Source organism: Cetorhinus maximus, chromosome 10 (genome assembly GCF_964194155.1).
Source record: "Cetorhinus maximus chromosome 10, sCetMax3.hap1.1, whole genome shotgun sequence".
NCBI classification, from domain to species: domain Eukaryota; kingdom Metazoa; phylum Chordata; class Chondrichthyes; order Lamniformes; family Cetorhinidae; genus Cetorhinus; species Cetorhinus maximus.
The window spans coordinates 110,341,055-110,357,851 of NC_135888.1; the positions used below are offsets into that span (position 1 = coordinate 110,341,055).

At 40.9% G+C, this 16,797-nt stretch overlaps 1 protein-coding gene across 3 annotated transcripts in view; it reads right to left on the bottom strand.

The window, feature by feature from the left end:
* Positions 1-15,591, bottom strand: part of LOC144685941 (long-chain-fatty-acid--CoA ligase 6-like) — a 104,447-nt gene extending 88,856 nt beyond the window's left edge. For 2 of the 3 annotated variants that reach the window (XM_078550996.1, XM_078550998.1), the window contains exon 1: positions 15,337-15,586. The gene's annotated coding sequence lies outside the window, so the exon portion shown is untranslated. Of the gene's footprint in view, positions 1-15,336 lie in introns of all 3 variants that reach the window. The other variant, XM_078550997.1, reaches the window with a different exon arrangement.
* Between the last annotated feature and the right edge of the window lie 1,206 nt (positions 15,592-16,797).

A 16,797-nucleotide genomic window follows, 5' to 3' on the forward strand; every position in this document is an offset into this window, starting at 1 on the left:
ACCGTCGGCAGTATTCAGTTCTGTGGCCAATATTTAGTTAAACATGGATTTGAATAAGGGTAGTTTGCAGCCATCTGTGAAGTTTACATATCTCATTGCTTAAAGATGAAACAGCATTTGAGAAACATGGGATCTTTAGACTGTTGGTCTCAGTGCCCTATTGAATAAAGGAGAATATTTCCGCTCCAGTTGGGATGAAGATCAGACTGAACTGACTATTGTCAACTGATATTGTATCATGGTTATCTGGACTCCAGAAGTGTTAACCATGCAATCATGTGACTGAAACTAACTTTCAGCAAGTGCAGGTTAAAATATCCTGAACAAAGCAAATCCAGAGAAGCATTTGAACCATCACAGCTCAAAGTCTTCTAATACAGCCAAAGTATTGTACTTGTTCCAGCTTCCAAGTCAGACAACCAATTCCCTGGCTATTTGTCTACAAGAGTCTTCTCAGCTTCATGAAAATCTTTTGTTTCTAAAAGACCTTCATTCCAACTAAAGATCAACTCAACTAAGCAACATCAGGCCTGTATCAACATAGACATGGAGTTATAAATTCAATTTCTATAATTACAGCTTTAAGTTCATCTGCATCTAATCTTTGCATGTGTGATAGTGTGAATGAGACGAGTGACTGAGATGCTGCGTTTCAAACATTCAGGGCAAGTGAGAGATAATAAATGACCTCCTTTACTTTTAAAACAAATCACCAAAAAGCCTGCTGCTGGAACTTTTTAAAATAATAGGGAGAAAAAAAAAATCACTGAGGGTAAGGAAAACACACACCTTACATATAAATATCCGAATTATGGACTGGAAGGGACCATATAAATTCAGTCTGTAAACAGAATTGGGGGCTTGTCTGGGATCTAAACCCATTGCAGCAAGCCAAAGCTGACTTTGAAAGAAAATTGGAAGTGGAAAGAAAAAGTAACCATGGCCAAAATTGTCGAATCAAGAAACAAAAATGGGAATTCCAGCAATAAGCTTTGTGAATATGAACAATAGAAAATAAGATGGTTGACTTCAACATAAAAGCGTTCATGCAACAGGAAGTCTTTCTGGATTAAATTAGCATCCCAAACCATAGGACAGCTAAGGACTACAGCTAAGCAGGTAGAACTTGAATACATCAGAAGGCACAGATGTATATGGTGTTGAAAGGGCCGGCTGTGCACTTCTCCCTCACCCCAGAAATGGAACAGGTAGAGAACCCAGTACCTGGGTTAGACCAGATTACCATGATGCAACTTTGCCTAGAACAGCTGAAGCTGGAATTAGAATTCCAGGAGAGAGAGAAAGAGCAAGAACATGTCTTCCAGCCGGAGAAACTACAGATGGAATTTCAGGCCCAAAAGGAAAGAGTGCCATGAACATGTAGTTATGATATTATAGATTTTTTTTAAAAAAGGGCAACTGTTTGAAAATAATAGGTTTTTTAAAAAAGTTTTTTTTAGCAAAGTCTTTGCTCAGAAAAGGAGTGTATCGGCATGCAACTTGACACCCGTGTTGGTTCAAAACCTCACCAGACTGCTTATCTCAAGAAGGATCACAAAAGACATTTTGAAATTCACGAGTGTTCCACAAGTGTAAATGAGATCCTTCCACTTGCTGGTCTTCTTTCAAAAGGAGAGACAATTGACTGATAAAGAACCTTAATGAAAAGCTAAAAAAACACCAGGTGGGAGAAAGGCTGTTTGAATGGAACCTTAAATGGAAGCAGCCATTTTTGGCTTGCATAGTATAAGAAAAGGCTGGCAACTGCCTAAAGAGAGAAATATCTTGAACATTATGAGATGCATTTTGAAACAGAAACTGCTTCTCAACAGGGAGAGACTGAGGAAGGTTTCCAAAATAGCTGTTGGACTGCTAAATCAGGTTACCAAAAAACCACCTGCAGTATCGCAAACATGAAAACAGGAGCCTCCATTTACTCCCAGGTCCTGTTCTTCTTGTTAAGTCCACCTGCAAAGGTAAACTCCAACTACAGAAGCCATCGCAGCTGCTCAACCAAACATCAAGTTTTAACCCTTTCACTTCAGAAAGAAGGAATTCAAGCAGCAATGATATCTCAGAGGCCGATTTGAAATATCATCTTTTAAGTATCTTTTTCTTTTATCTGCATTTTAATCTTTGTATCGGTATTTTAGTAACCATCACTTTTACCCAAGTAACTTTCAGCAGTAGTTTTGTAATAACTAATCTTTATCTTGTTTAAGACTAAAGTTTGTCTTCTGGGTCAGTATTTTAAAAACTCAATCACTCAAATTACAAGGAGGCTACATACACAAATTCTTAGCTCATGGACCAGTTTAAGGAAACACCTTTTACATGGTCGTGACAAGAGGCTAAATGCAAATTGAATTCGCTAGGGAGAGGTCGCCTTTACATAATGGGGAAGCTGCTGGTGATTTGACTGACCCTATTTGGGGACAACCTCATTGTTTAATGTACTCGAGGTTAGTAACCATATTTGATGAGGATGATACAGAGGCATTCTCCATCTCATTTGAAAAGCTTGCTACTAGATCAAGTGGCCAGAAGAATTCTAGACTCTTCTGCTGCAAGGTCACTTAAAGGGTAAAGCCCGAGAGGTTTATTCTTTGTTTCCCGCCGATAGTTCCGAAAATAATAGCAGCTTTTCCTGTTCTTAAGTGCCTATGAACTCATCCCAATAGCATACCGCCAACAATTCTGAAATACTCAAAAAGCATGCTCAAACTTTTTGAATTTGGGAGAATTATACAAGTAGCATTTGGCCGCCAGGTGTAAACCTTGGAAATTGGCCAAGATGAATAAGAGAAATAACATTGTTAGAGAAATTTATAAACTGCCTCTCTCCCAGCCTGAAGACTCATGTGGAGGGACAGAGGGTTTTAACAGCCAGGAAGGCTGAAGGCCTTGCTGATGACTATGATTTAACCCATAGGCCTGCCTTCCTGAATATATTTCCCCAAATTTCTGGGGGTTAAGAAGGGGGAATACAACAGAAAGTGAGGAAGCCATGAAAAAGAAAATAAGAATGAGGGTGTGAGAAGTCCTCCCCAAGCCCAGAGAAGACATGGGGAACCAGAATGGCACATGGAGGCCCATGTGTTCTGACTGCAATAAAATAGGACACACAAGACCCAAATGCTAGAAGCTCAAGGGGAAGCCCATGAGTCTTATGGGCCTCCACAAGATTAGTCCTGAGGAGTATGCCCCTGTAAGTAGTGTGGTAGATCAGACAGTGACCCTAGCTGCAGAAATTACCCTCTAGTACCCTACCCTACCTTATGTGTGGCAGATCCTGACAAAACTCCCAAGAGCTACCATTGTTTTGTCCTTCAAGGAATGGTGTCCCTGAACCCCTCTAAAGAAATTCACAAGTCCATTGTACTCCTGAGATATACCAGGGCCACTCCATCCTTGATGCTGGAGAAAGTCCTACCCTTTCCCCCAAAACTTCCTTGAATGCCAAGGTGTTAATCAATGAAGTTGGAGGATTCATGCTCATTTACCCTTCATCAAGTCCACTTAAAGAGTGATTATGCCATACCTAGTCACTGTAGGAATTGTCCCTGAGCTGCCAGTGGCAGGGATAGGTTTCTTGCTTGGGAAGGATTTGGCTGGCAGCAAGGTGGTAGTGCCCCCTCCCTTCAGTTCTGCACCAACCCAGTGAGAAAAGGCTACAGGAGGAAATCCTGGGGATTTTTCCTAATTGTATAGTGACCTGGTCCCAAGCCAGACAGGACAATTTAAGTGAGAAGGAGCCAGCACTCCAGCTGGATGAGCCGGAGGTCTGGTTAGCTGAAACCTTCTTTGGAAGCCTGAAGGAATCGAGGCGCTCAGTCGAATCTCCCCAATTAAAGCACAGCGAGCAGATCCTGACTTAAAGCACGTAGCACAGGCTGCCTGCTCGGAGCAAGAAGCTGCTCAGGTGCTAAAGTGCTATTACTTGCAAGATAGGCTTGTAATGCAGAGGTGGAGACCAGTAGATGAGGAATGGACAGTGTGCCATCAAATTGTAGCACACCCAGGATATCATAAGAAAATCTTACATGCTATTCAGATGGCTGGACCTGTGGATACCCACAAAACCTTAGCCTGCACGTGCAGGCACTTTTTCAGGTTTCACCTTCAGTCTGATGTGGCAGCGTGCAGTAAAACTTGTCACACTTGTCAGGTTACAGGGAAACAACAGGTCACAATTAAACCAGCCCCTCTCAAACCCATACTTTTTAAACTGAATCCTGATAAACTATGCAGGGCTGCTACCCAAAACCAGGATGGATTATCAGTACCTCCTTACCATAAACGGACCCGGCCACCCAATTCCTCAAGGCCATTCACCTCAAAAATCAAAGCCAAAGCCATGATCGAGGGACTGACCCAGTTTTTTCCCTGGTATGGCCTGCCAAAAGGGATCCAATTGGATCAGGGGACAAATTTCATGTCTCACGTGTTTCAGTAAGTTGTTCACAGCCCAGGAATAACAGCTGAAATCACCACCCTCAAACTCAAGGGGCATTAGAGCAGTATCGCCAAACCCTAAACTCTATGATTTGGACCTACTGCTTAGAATATCCTCATGACTGGGATAAAAGCTTAGGCTGACTGCTGTTTGCTACAAAGGACTCCCCTAATGAGTCCACAGGCTTCAGTCCATTTGAATTAACAAGGACATGAGGCACGGGGCCTTCTGAAACTAGTAAAAGAAAAGTTTCTGGAACACAGGACACCTTACTGCTGGGGTGTGTGTCCATGCTCCAAGAACGACTCTTCAATGCCCGTGCTGTGACCAAGGAACATTTAAAAGCCTGCCAGCAAGTCATAAAAAGGCTGGCAGACAGACATGTGGAAACCCAAACTCTCCAACTGGGAGAGCAGGTCTTAATGCTGCTGTCACAGCCAAATGACCCTTTCCAGGCCAAATTTAGTGATCCCTATTGGGTGGCTAAAAAGATCAGTGAGGTAATTATCTGTTCCATACCCCTGAATATAGAAAATAAAATTACACCACCTTAATATGTTTAAAAAAAATCAGTGTAGAGCCTATTCAATCTGAGAGTGTTTGCCAGGGATTAGAGGTAGCAGTACTGTTGGACGGGTGGCAGAGTTGCTACTATTGATGGAGTTGAACAGCAGATATTTCTTGGGTGGAAACATTAAGTTTATTTACAATGTACTCAGCAGCAACTACACATGTGCTTTCAACTCCAACTCTCTCTCTCTCCACATCTCTTGAGGTAGCCCACGCTACTCTCCTATAGGTTACTACAGATCTTCTGATCTATCTTAACAAGCATTATTCATAAAAAAGGTATATTACACACTAAATACAACCATAATTACTACAAGACAACAGCTGGGAAGAGTCAGATGAGGGGGAGAGAATAGAGGGCTCCCAGGTTGAACCCCTGACTGTAGGCTGGCAAATATCCTATTAACCAGGTGAGCTGCAGAAGGATACAGCCACCCTGCTAAGGGAATTTAAAGAAATGTTTAGGGGGTCAGTCAGCACCTACCCCACTGGAAGACCACGATGTGGATGCAGGGGATACCCTGCCAACAAAACAGAATCCCTTCCAACGGAGTCCTGATAAGCTGGCTCAGGTCAGACGAGAAATCAAATGCATGCTAGACAAGGACAGAATCGAGCCCAGCCAGGGCAGCTGTTGCTCTCCCATAGTACTAGTTCCAAAACCAGTCGGATCAAAATGGCTTGTATTGATTATCAGAAGGTTAACGCAGTGATCTAGACTAATTCATACTCAATCTCTCACGTTGAGGATTGTATAGATAAGATAGGTCCCTCTGCCTACTTCAGTAAATTGACCTCATAAAAAAGGTATTGGCAAGTTCATGTTGCGGGAGGAACGTCGTGCTAAGTACAAGCATGAGGGTTTTGGATATTGCAGGCTATAAGATCATACTTTCCGAAAGTGGTCACAAAACCTGTTATGATAGCTGTAACTTAACATGTGAATAAGGGCATTTAAACTGTGGACTGTAATCGATTCTCTGGCCATTATTTAGTTAAACACAGACTTCAATAAGGGTATTTCGCAGCCACCTGTGAAGTTTAAACATCTCACTGTTTAAGGATGAGCCAGCGTTTGAGGAATATGGGATCTTTAGATTATTGGTCTCCGGGTGTCATATTGAACAAAGGAGACTAGAGCTCAAGCTAGGGCAAAGATCAGTGAAATGACGATTATCAATTGACATTGTGGTGATCTAGACTCCAGGAGTGTTAACCATGCAATTATATGACTGAAATAAAAACAGAAAACGCTGGGAACACTCAGCTGGTCTGACAGCATCTGTGGAGAGAGAACGTTTTGAACCCATATGACTCTTCTTCAGAGCTAAAAAGTAGAAATGAGGTGGAATTTATATTGTTGGAGGGGGGTGGAGCAGGTAAAGCAGAATTGAAGGTCAACAATAGTAGGGGCTAAGGAGAGATTGACAAAGATGTCATGGTTACAAGACAAAGGGTGTGTTAATGGTAGTGGTGAAGACTAAAGAAGGTGCTGATGGTGCTGATAGTGGCATAAAGGTGAGAAAGCAGAATGAGTGAATGGCAGAACAAGGGTCAGCCCTCTGTAAAAGAACAGATTGAACAAGTAACAGATGGCCCTGTTGGGGAAAAAGGATCAAAATAGAAAGGGGTGAAGATAGAGGAGAGAGTTCATGGTCTGAAGCTGTTGAATTCAATGTTAAGTCCGGAAGGCTGCAAAGTGCCTAATCAGAAGATGAGCTGCTGTTCCTCCAGTTTGCGTTGGGCTTCACTGAAACATTGCAGTAGGCCAAGGATAGTCTTGTTGGTATGAAAACAGGATGGGATGTTGAAGTGGCAAGCGACAGAAAGGTCTGGGTCACACTTGTGGACAGACCAAAGGTGTTTCACAAAGCGGTCACTCAGCCTGCGTTTGGTCTCCCCAATGTAGAGACCATCACATTGGGAACAACGAATGCAGTAGACCAAATTGAAGGTGCAACACCTTCCCCTTTACCTCCTCCCTTCACCTGAAAGGAGTGTTTGGGCCCTTGGATGGTAAGGAGGGAGGAGGTAAAGGGGAAGGTGTTGCACCTACCCCCACTCTGTTCTTTCACAGAGTGCTGGCCCTTGTTCTGCCATTAACACAATCTGCTTTCTCACCTGTATGCCACTATCAGCACCTTTACCACTACTATTAACATGCCCTTTATCTTGTATCCATGACATCTTTGTCAATCACTCCTTAGCCCCCACCTATCACTGACCTTTCATCCTGTTTTACCTGCTCCACCCGACAACAGTATAAATTTCATCTCATTTCTACTTCTCTTTAGCTCTGAAGAAAAGTCATATCGACTCGAAACATTAACTCTGTTTCTCTCTCCGCAGATGCTGTCAGACCTGCTGGATTTTCCCAGCATTTTCTGTTTTTACTTTAGATTCAGTATTTTGCTTTTTCAATCATGTGACTGAAACCAACTTTCACTGCAGCTTAAAATATTCTGAACAAAACAAATCCAGCCGAGAAACACTCAAAACATCAATGCTGAAAATCATTTAATGCAGCCAAAGAACTGTATTTGTTCCAGCTTCCAAATTTACCCAAGAACCAATCTCCTGACTATTAGTCTAGAATCTTTGCAGCTTCATGAGAATCCTTTGTTTCTAAAAGACATTCATTCCAAATAAAGGATCAACTAAACCAAGAATACATCAGGCCTGCCTCGGCATATATACTGAGTTATAAATTCCATTTTTATAATTACTGCTTTAACTTCATCTGTATCTAATCTTTGCATGTGATAGTGAGCGAGTCGAGTGGTTGAGTTGTTGCATTTCAAACATCCAGGGCAAGTGTGTAATTATAAATAACTTTGATTTAAAAATTTTTTTTTAAAAATCACCGAAAAGCCTGCTGCTGGAATTTATTTTAAAATCGGAAAAAAAATCACTAGGAAATCACAAACAAGAAAATCCAAACACCTTACAAACATTGTGATTGTGGGCTGAAGGAACAATACAAATTCTGTTCATAACAGGTGGTGCAAGTAATAAAAGCAAAAGAAATAAAATGACGACTACCTTATCAATTTGTCATTAAAGAACTATTGTTACAATTTCTGAATTTATTGGAACATTAAAAACGTGTAACAGCCAATGGTAGCCTGATCACAAATCCCCACTTAAATATCAGGTCATAACGTGCAGTTTATTTGAGCGTTAAAATATTGTAGCAGCAGCTAACTTGACATTATACACAAACGAAATACGCCATCACATTGTACTGTTTTCAAATTTGGAATTTGATCAGCTGGCAATGCCTTTAAATTGCTGTAGGGCTTCCCAGCTATTCGGTTAATCAGTATGTTGTATGATATGGTTCTAACATCAGGTAAGTAGGAAAATGCTAAGTTTTGGCATGAACACTATAAAGTCAGTAAATCTAAGTCAGCTATTCTATTACAATTAGCTCTGACTAAGATAGTGCACAGGACTAGTAAGTATGAGATTTTAACTGTCAAGTGATCCTTGATGGAAAATGAATTTGTATAGCTATTTAATGAAGACAAGATCAGAATTAACCATGATGCACGAAGAATGGCTGCCCAAATGTAATTTTAGTGGGCTGCCAGGATCTGTGGAACCATACCCCAGCACGAGATGCTTGAGATTTATTAATGGAATGAAAGGGTCACCATAAAGTATGCTAACACCTACTCAAAGATTACATTTAATTTTTTCTTATTCCTGGGACCAATTTTGTCAAAGAGACACTGCTTGAAAAGAAGTATGCAAAGGATCCTCTCCCACTTCCCATGACAATATCAACAAAATATTAGATCTCTACTATAATTATTTTCCCTTCATTTCCAATTAAATAATTTTTTTCAAAATTGCCTCACTCATTATAGCATCTCACTAGCCACTGATTTTACATTAAGGATTATGGACAATACATTTCAATTATATATAATAGATGTTCGAGAAAAGTAACTTTTTGGAAAGCCTGGATATGGACTGCTCACTCTCCACTTTATCAGGCAAATGGTTATTCATGCTGAAGAAACTGCAAAACCTTAGGATGAGTGATGTTCAAGAGAAGGAAGAGCACTGGTGACAATGGCAACATCATAGCCTTCAACACGCAGAAGAGCGGTAGCTGGACCACTCAAAAAGCTGTACATTAGAGGGTCTGCTCACAAAGGCCCTACCCACCCAGAGGGAACGACATATCAAGCGTCACCTTATGTTTGAGAGGCAGCACCATAGGAGGCTGTGCTTGTCCAAACAGGTGGTTAGTGACCTCTGCAGCAAGTCATGCTATCTTCTGGACAAGAAGCTACAATGATTCATTCATCTTGTGGCACCCCATTATACTTGAGCAGATCAGATATAACGGTTGCCATGTCAACACAAAGTGGTCAGCAAGCTCACTATCAGGCTCTTTATGGTTTCGGTGCCTTAATCAGTGCTGGTAAGGAGATGGCATAAAGAAGGCAGTGTGCTCAGCTTTCCTCACCTAGAGATGTCATTGAATCTCCTGTGACACTGCATCTACATCCTTGGGGTGATGCTCCTGCTACTAAATTCCTCTGCCAACTCAAAATGGGGTTAGGCATTCTGCCGTGCATTTGCTTGCCATTTTTAGGCAAGAGCACTTCCCTCCTGATCCTAACTGCTTTCATTGACATGCTTGAAAACCAGATTGTAAACTTATGCCTCCTTCCAGCCATCTCTTAACTGTACCGCAGTAATAAAACAAACTAGAAAATGGCCCTGAATGGAATGAGTGCAACTTTTAACAGGTGTACTCATCTTTCAATCTGGGAGACAGGTTTCCCACTGGAAATTGCATAGCCTAGGTGGGCTGGTGGCCCTGCTTCTGACATTAGGCACCCACCAGTTTGTCAACCTTATTACAATAGGCATGGCACTTAGAATTGGTCAAGTTTTGCTTTGGTTTTCAACTTCTGGGTACACAACTCACTCCGGGTCCATCTTGTATACATTTCCACCTTCCGCTGAAATAAACCTCCTATTTCTAACATATTCTTTCAAATATCTCTCTCTTATTTATCACATCTTTCTTATATGCTGGATGGGACAATGTGTTCAAAAAGTTTACTTATGTTTAGGAATGGCTTTTAAAAGTTAAAAATAGCCAGGTAACAGACGTGAAAGGTTTTCCAGTGTTCACTACTCATTTCTTTCAGCTTGATTATGTGAAAGTAATAGAACACGATGGCTGGAATTTGCTGTACGTATTTGCTCTCAGGGGAATGGGCAACTTGGGTGCAATGCAAATAAAGAATCATAGAATTTTGGGCAAGTCAATTGCAAAGTACAATATGGTCAAATTTCCACAATCTTCTATGATCGTCTATTGATCCATCCTTACAAGTGTATTTCCTTCCATGATAATGGCCTTTCCCTCAAGTTACAAATTATTATATGCAAGTTTCCACACAGCTGTGCATGCTCAGAGGCTCTCTTCAATTTACAATGAGATTTTTAGGCACAGCAGGAAACAAAGTGTTTCTTTAAACTTAAAAAAAAAAAATCCCTCATGGTGTCCTGCTCTGTATTTTCTGCTTCTTTTAATTTACTTCTTTAAATGTATTTTTCTGGCATAATTGTAAGGCACATAAAAAATTGGAACATCTCTAATGACAGGTTTTTGAACATTCTGCACTGAATGTGCATGAGTGTTGGTTGAATGGGTTGAAACTTTAATTGTCATACTTAATTGTTCATTGCCATGAATACTGCACTTTCCTTGGGCATCAACTGTTTAGACTAATTTCTGTCAATTTACTACCAGTTTTACATGCAGGTGTAGTCTAATGAGATACAATAACAGCAACAACTTGCATTTACATAGAATCTTAATATAGTAAAGCACTCCAAGGTGTTTCACAGGAGTATTATCAAACAAAAATTAACACCATCCAGGACAAAGCAGTTGGTTGATACCACACCCACCATCTTAAATATTCATCCCTCCACTTCTGGCGCATAATGTATTATCTACAAGATGCATTGCAGCAACTCACCAACACCTTCCAAACCCGGAACTGCTACCACCTAGAAGAACAAGGGCAGCAAGCACATGGGAACATCACCACTTACAAGTTCCCTTCTCAGTCACACACTATCCAGATTTGGGAATATATTGCTGTCCCTTCAATGTCACTGGGTCAAAACCCTAGAGCTCCCTTCCTAACAAAGCTATGGGTTCATCCACACCACATGGATTGCAACAGTTCAAGGAGGAGGCTCAATACTACCTTCTCAAGGGCAATTAAGGATTGGCAAAACATGCTTGCCTATCCAGCAATGCTCACATCCCATGAACAAATTTTAAAAAACATTATTGAAGAAAAGGGGTGACCAAAAGAGGTAGGTTTTTGTTTGAAAGGAGATTCTGGAAGGAGAGCAGAAAGATGTAGAGATAGAGAGGTTTAGGGAGGGAGTTCTGTAACCTAGAGCTGTGAAGGGATAGCCTCCAATGCTGACGCAATGAAAGCAGACCAAAGTTGGAGAAACACCAAGTTCTTGGAGTGTTGTAAGGCTAGAAAAGCTTTCAGAGCTGGGGGAAGGGCAGGCAATGGGGGAAACTCTTTCGAGTTATCAAGAGTTACAGATTGCAACTCTTTCGAGTACAATCACAGTTCTTGGTTTCTGGGAGTGGGACATGAACCCACAACCCTCTGATTCAAAGGCGAGGGTGCTATGAACTATTGGAATAAGGACTTTTAATAGACAGGTGATGGTGGTGCAGTGGCAATGTCACTAGACTTATACTCCAGAGGACCAATCAATCTAATTCCAACCATGGTGGAATTTAATTTCAATTAATAAGAATTAATTATTCAATTAATAAGAATCTGGAATTGAAAACTAATCTCTAACGGTAACCGTGATACTATCAATTGTTGTAAAAACACAATTGGTTCACTAATGCCCTTTAGAGAAAGAAATCTGCTATCCATACCTGGTCTGGCCTACATGTGATTCTAGATGCACAACAATGTGGTTGACTTACCTGCCCTCTAAAATGGCCTACTAAACCACCCAGTTCAAGGGTGGGTTCAAGGTAATTAGAGATGGGCGACAAATGCTGGCCTTGCCAGCGATGCCACATCCCACAAAAGAATAAGTATTGGAGGCTGGGAGCTAATTTAGCTCAGTGAGCACTGCGATAGTGGGCAACCAGTACTTGGTGTGGGTTAGGATACAGACAGCTGAGCTTTGGATGAGGTCAGGCTTATTGAAGGTGGAAAATAAGAGACAGGCCAGGAGAGGATTGGAATAGCTGATTCTGGGGGTGAGGGGTTCAGTAGATGATAAGTTGAGCAAGACAGGGGTCTTTAAAAGAGGGAGATCAAATCAGCTTCTGAGCTCAGAGTCAAATAGGACACGGAGGCTGAGAACTGTTTGATTCACTTGAGATCTTGGTAAGGGAGCGGAGATGGAATTGGTGGCAGGGGAACAGAATTTCTGGCAGAGACCAAAGGCGATGGCTTTGAATTTCCAAACGTTTAATTGGAGGAAATTATAACTGATCCAGGTCTGGATTTTGGGCAAGCAGTCTAACAAGTGCATGTCAGTGTTTATTGCAAGTGAAATGGAATATAAAAGTAGGGATGTTTTGATATAGTTGTACAGGGTGTTGGTGAGACCACATCTAGAATACTGTGCACAGTTTTGGTCTCCTTATTTAAGGAGACAATTGTATTAGCAGTTCAGAGAAGGTTCATTTGACTGGTTCCTGGGATGAGGGAGTTATCTTATGAGGAAAGGCTGGGCATGTATCCATTGGACTTTAGAAGGTTTAGAGGTGATCTTATTGAAACATAAGGTCACAAGGGGACTTGAGAGAGTGAATGCTGAGAGGGTGTTTCCCTTTATGGGAGAGACTAGAACTAGGGAAGACAGTTTAAACATAAGGGGCCTCCCATTTAAGATGGAGATGAGGAGATTTTTTTCTCCTGAGGGTCACAAGTCCATGGAATTCTCTTCCCCAGACAGCGGTAGAGACAGGGTCATTGAATATTTTTAAGGCAGAGGTAGATTGACTCCCTTGTTAGTCAGGAATCTGAGGTTATCAGGGGTAGGTAAAATGTGGCATTTAGGCCACAATCAGATCAGCTGTGATCTTATTGAATGGTGGAGCAGACTCAAGGGGCCAAATGGTCTATTCCTCCTAATTTGTATGTCCGTATGGAAAATGCAGGGGTGTCAAGAGTGTATTGATGTCATTAGTATACACATCTTAATGTCCCCTACAGCAACACGTAGATGAGAAATAGAAAGATTGACTAACTTGAAATCAGCAGAATGGAACCCAGTTTTGGGTCTAACTTCCAGATTGTATGTTGGAGAAATTTCCAGGCCAACATTTTATCCCCCCCAGTACCAGTTCATAATATTCATTCTTATAAGCTTCCAGACAATTAGCTTTTCAGACAAGTTGCACTCTCAAAAAGCTGAATGACTTCTACCATTTTTTTAAAAAAATGATAAAATGGTATTACTCCAAACTTCTTTATTAGAGATTTTTTAAATATACAATTTGTAATAAATTTACTTGGCTATAAAAAGTGCAAACTTTTTATTAATTTGAATAACAGCTCACTTTTCAAAAATACCAGTGTCTGTCTTGCTGAAATATATGTACGAGAAATACTAGGTATAAGGTTGTACGGTCAAACAATGCTGCATGACAGCTTGTTGGGTTCTAAAGCTCTATACTTCAGCTCCTAGCCTCACACATATATCTAGATACTGTGTCACCCACAAATGGGATCAAAAACCTCTCAAATTACCATCATGTGGAATAGCCAATGGTTTCTGAAACATGGCATCGAACGAGATGTTTGTGTGTCCCTAAACAAATATTTTACACCAAAAGTCTGTCAACAACAATTTGTATTGCCTTTAACATTAAACCATTCCACTGCGCTTTAGATAATGGGGGGGAGAAAACGAATAAAAGAGCAGGATGTGAAGACGAGTGAAAAGGAAAGTGGGAGTAGGGGCTCAGCTCAAGTCTAAAGAGAGAGTTAATGTTCACACTGAAAGTGGACACAGAAAGACATCTAAAGAGAGGATCAAGATGGAGGGTAGAAAAGTCACATGCATCATTTCTGCCTGGTTTTAGGGAAAAGAAAGCTGTCATTCTCTACAACATCAACTGTCATGATACAATAAATCCCCCTGGGAGAAAGAAATAGGAGATCCAATTAGAATTCACTTGTAGTAATCTGAAGCAACCACTTTAACTGTTGAAGGTGACCCATTGGACTTATGTAAATTACTTTTTTTTTTAAAGAACAAATTACTTTTTCCCCTTCCTCAAAACATTAATCTTTCATGTTCCATAAATACAAATATGTTGCACTATGCATCAGAAAAACTGATAAAACAACTACTGACTTCACTCAGGCTGAAACAATATGTTTAAGTCTCTTTCACACCAAATCATGCTTATGAATGAGCTAAACCTCTTCCTGCAGTCTCCTGGAGAGTAATATTATGAATGGACACTGCAAAGCCAATCATCTCTATTCATTATTCTGCATATTAATAGTGCCTTAGCCTTTTTGGTTTATATATGCACTTCAGTTAGATTTTAAACCTAAACTGTGAAGGTATTTCTTAATGGACTTAGGCCTTCTTTAATCTTGGATATAACATATATGAAAACAGTCTTACTAGTGAGTATGGAAGTGATACATCCTGCTAAAGGTACAATGCATTGTTCCACAGGATGGTGGAATCCAGCTTAATCCACAATTTCTCATATGTTAAACTGTTGGACTCCGTACCACTTGTGAGGCAGTCACTGCCAAAAAGAAACTGGGTACTTTCTCAAACAGAGGAAAAGGGGAACTTGAAGGACAGTTACAGCAGGCTGCTCTCGGAAGCCTATAATAATTAGTTTCACAACAACGTTGGCAAAGGCCCGAGAACAAGCTGTCCACCCTTCCTCATAACCAGAATACGTTATATTGCATTGGGGTCAGAGGAAGGCAGAGAGAAGAAAAATACATTTAAAGAAGGAATCATACTCAGTATAAAATAAATTACTTCTCCTTTCCAAAATATATGTTTTCTGACATGCAAGTATTCCACAGTATACAATAAATTAGCACATCTTTCTTAATCTGTTCTATAGCTACTTATAAATATTTAAATTATTCCCAGATCCCATAATCATAAGGTTTTAAAAAAGAAAACACAAAAAAATGCTGCCAAAGAAACAAGAACAAAGCCCACAAGGCGATGAAATTGTATTACTCCAAATCTCTTTATTAGCAAGGTATGAAATTGCTTTATGATTTTACCTCAGACATTCAGCATCCTTGGTGCAGCAGCTGCTTTGGGCACTTTCCATTTGAAACAAGCTGCTGTGGACGTGAAAATCTCTTTTATACTGGTGGAAGGGATAAAGTTACAGCATTTGAATCATCTTATGCGCTGCTTAAAAAAAAAATGGCTTGTTGCCAAGCCCGCACTTTGTAAACCCCAAGAATACAGTCCACTACCTCACACTACCGAATTCATCCAGTTACGATACAGCAGGACCTCCCACTCTGAGATAGCCAGGCTTATGCCCGAGAGTAAACTCTGCATTTAATTTGCAATTGGCTGCCGAATGGAGCAGCTGACTAAGTCGGCCCTGCCCCCCCTAGCTCTGTTAAAGTGTCAAAAAGGCTCAGATCCTCTGATCTTTATGTGCTTTAACACATCAAGAACTAGTGAGGAATCTTAATATTTCATTAGAGAATTTAATCTTTTCTGTTAGTTTAGAACACGTAGTGATTTCTTTAAACACGCCTTTGCTATACACTAATTAGCATACTGTGGCTTTAAACCCACTTTTACACACTACTCTCAGGTCGGTAAATGATCTTAAGTATTCTCCCTAGCGCACAGTTTCCACATTTTGAACCTTCACGAAAACACGTGTGAGATGGAGTTTGTTTAGGTTAATCTGATAAGTAATGAAATAAAAGCACTAAGTGCTGGAGATACAAAGCAGGTCCATCTTTAACATAATGATCAGTTATAAATTTTTGGATCCAGACCCTCTGACAGTACTACTGAAGTTAAAAAACGTTCTCATCGTTCATTCTGTTTATGCTGTTTAGGTTTAAAAATGCCGGGGTAAACAATTTGACAAAGAGTTAAATGCAATTGGTTTTAAACACTGCTGTCACCGGGCATTTAAAATGTAAACCGGACTTCTTGACCGAGAAATTCAACGCCGTGGGAAAGAACATGCGGAGAAAGTGATCGCAGTGAGAAAATAATAACCCAAGTCACTTAATAGTGGTGCAGGCAAAATCAGTGCTGCCTGCTCATTAGTATGATTGCTGCTTGTAGCTGATGCCAGTTCATTGGCTGCATGCATGAATGGGGTCTGGACTTCGAGGGGCCGCAGCACAACACAGCTGAGTGGCAGCTTTAAAGGGGAGGTGCATTGTAGCTGTAGCAAGTGGTGTCAATTGTTTCTCTACAGTGAGAAGGCCCGAGGTTGTGAGAGAATGTGCATCAACATTCGCTGCTGCACTAGAAGCCTTGGTGCAAGAAGTAGCAGGAAAGAGGGACGTCCTCTACCCTCCAGGAAGCCATCCAGGCACCAGATGCGTGGGTAATTGGAAGAATTTATAAACGAAATGAATCCCAGGAGTAGTTGAGTGGTCAGGGATGCAGTGTGGGAAGAGGTTCAGTGATTTCACAACAGTCAGCAAGATTAGAACGCCGTTCAACTGGCTTCTGATCACAGCTGCACCACTCATAGT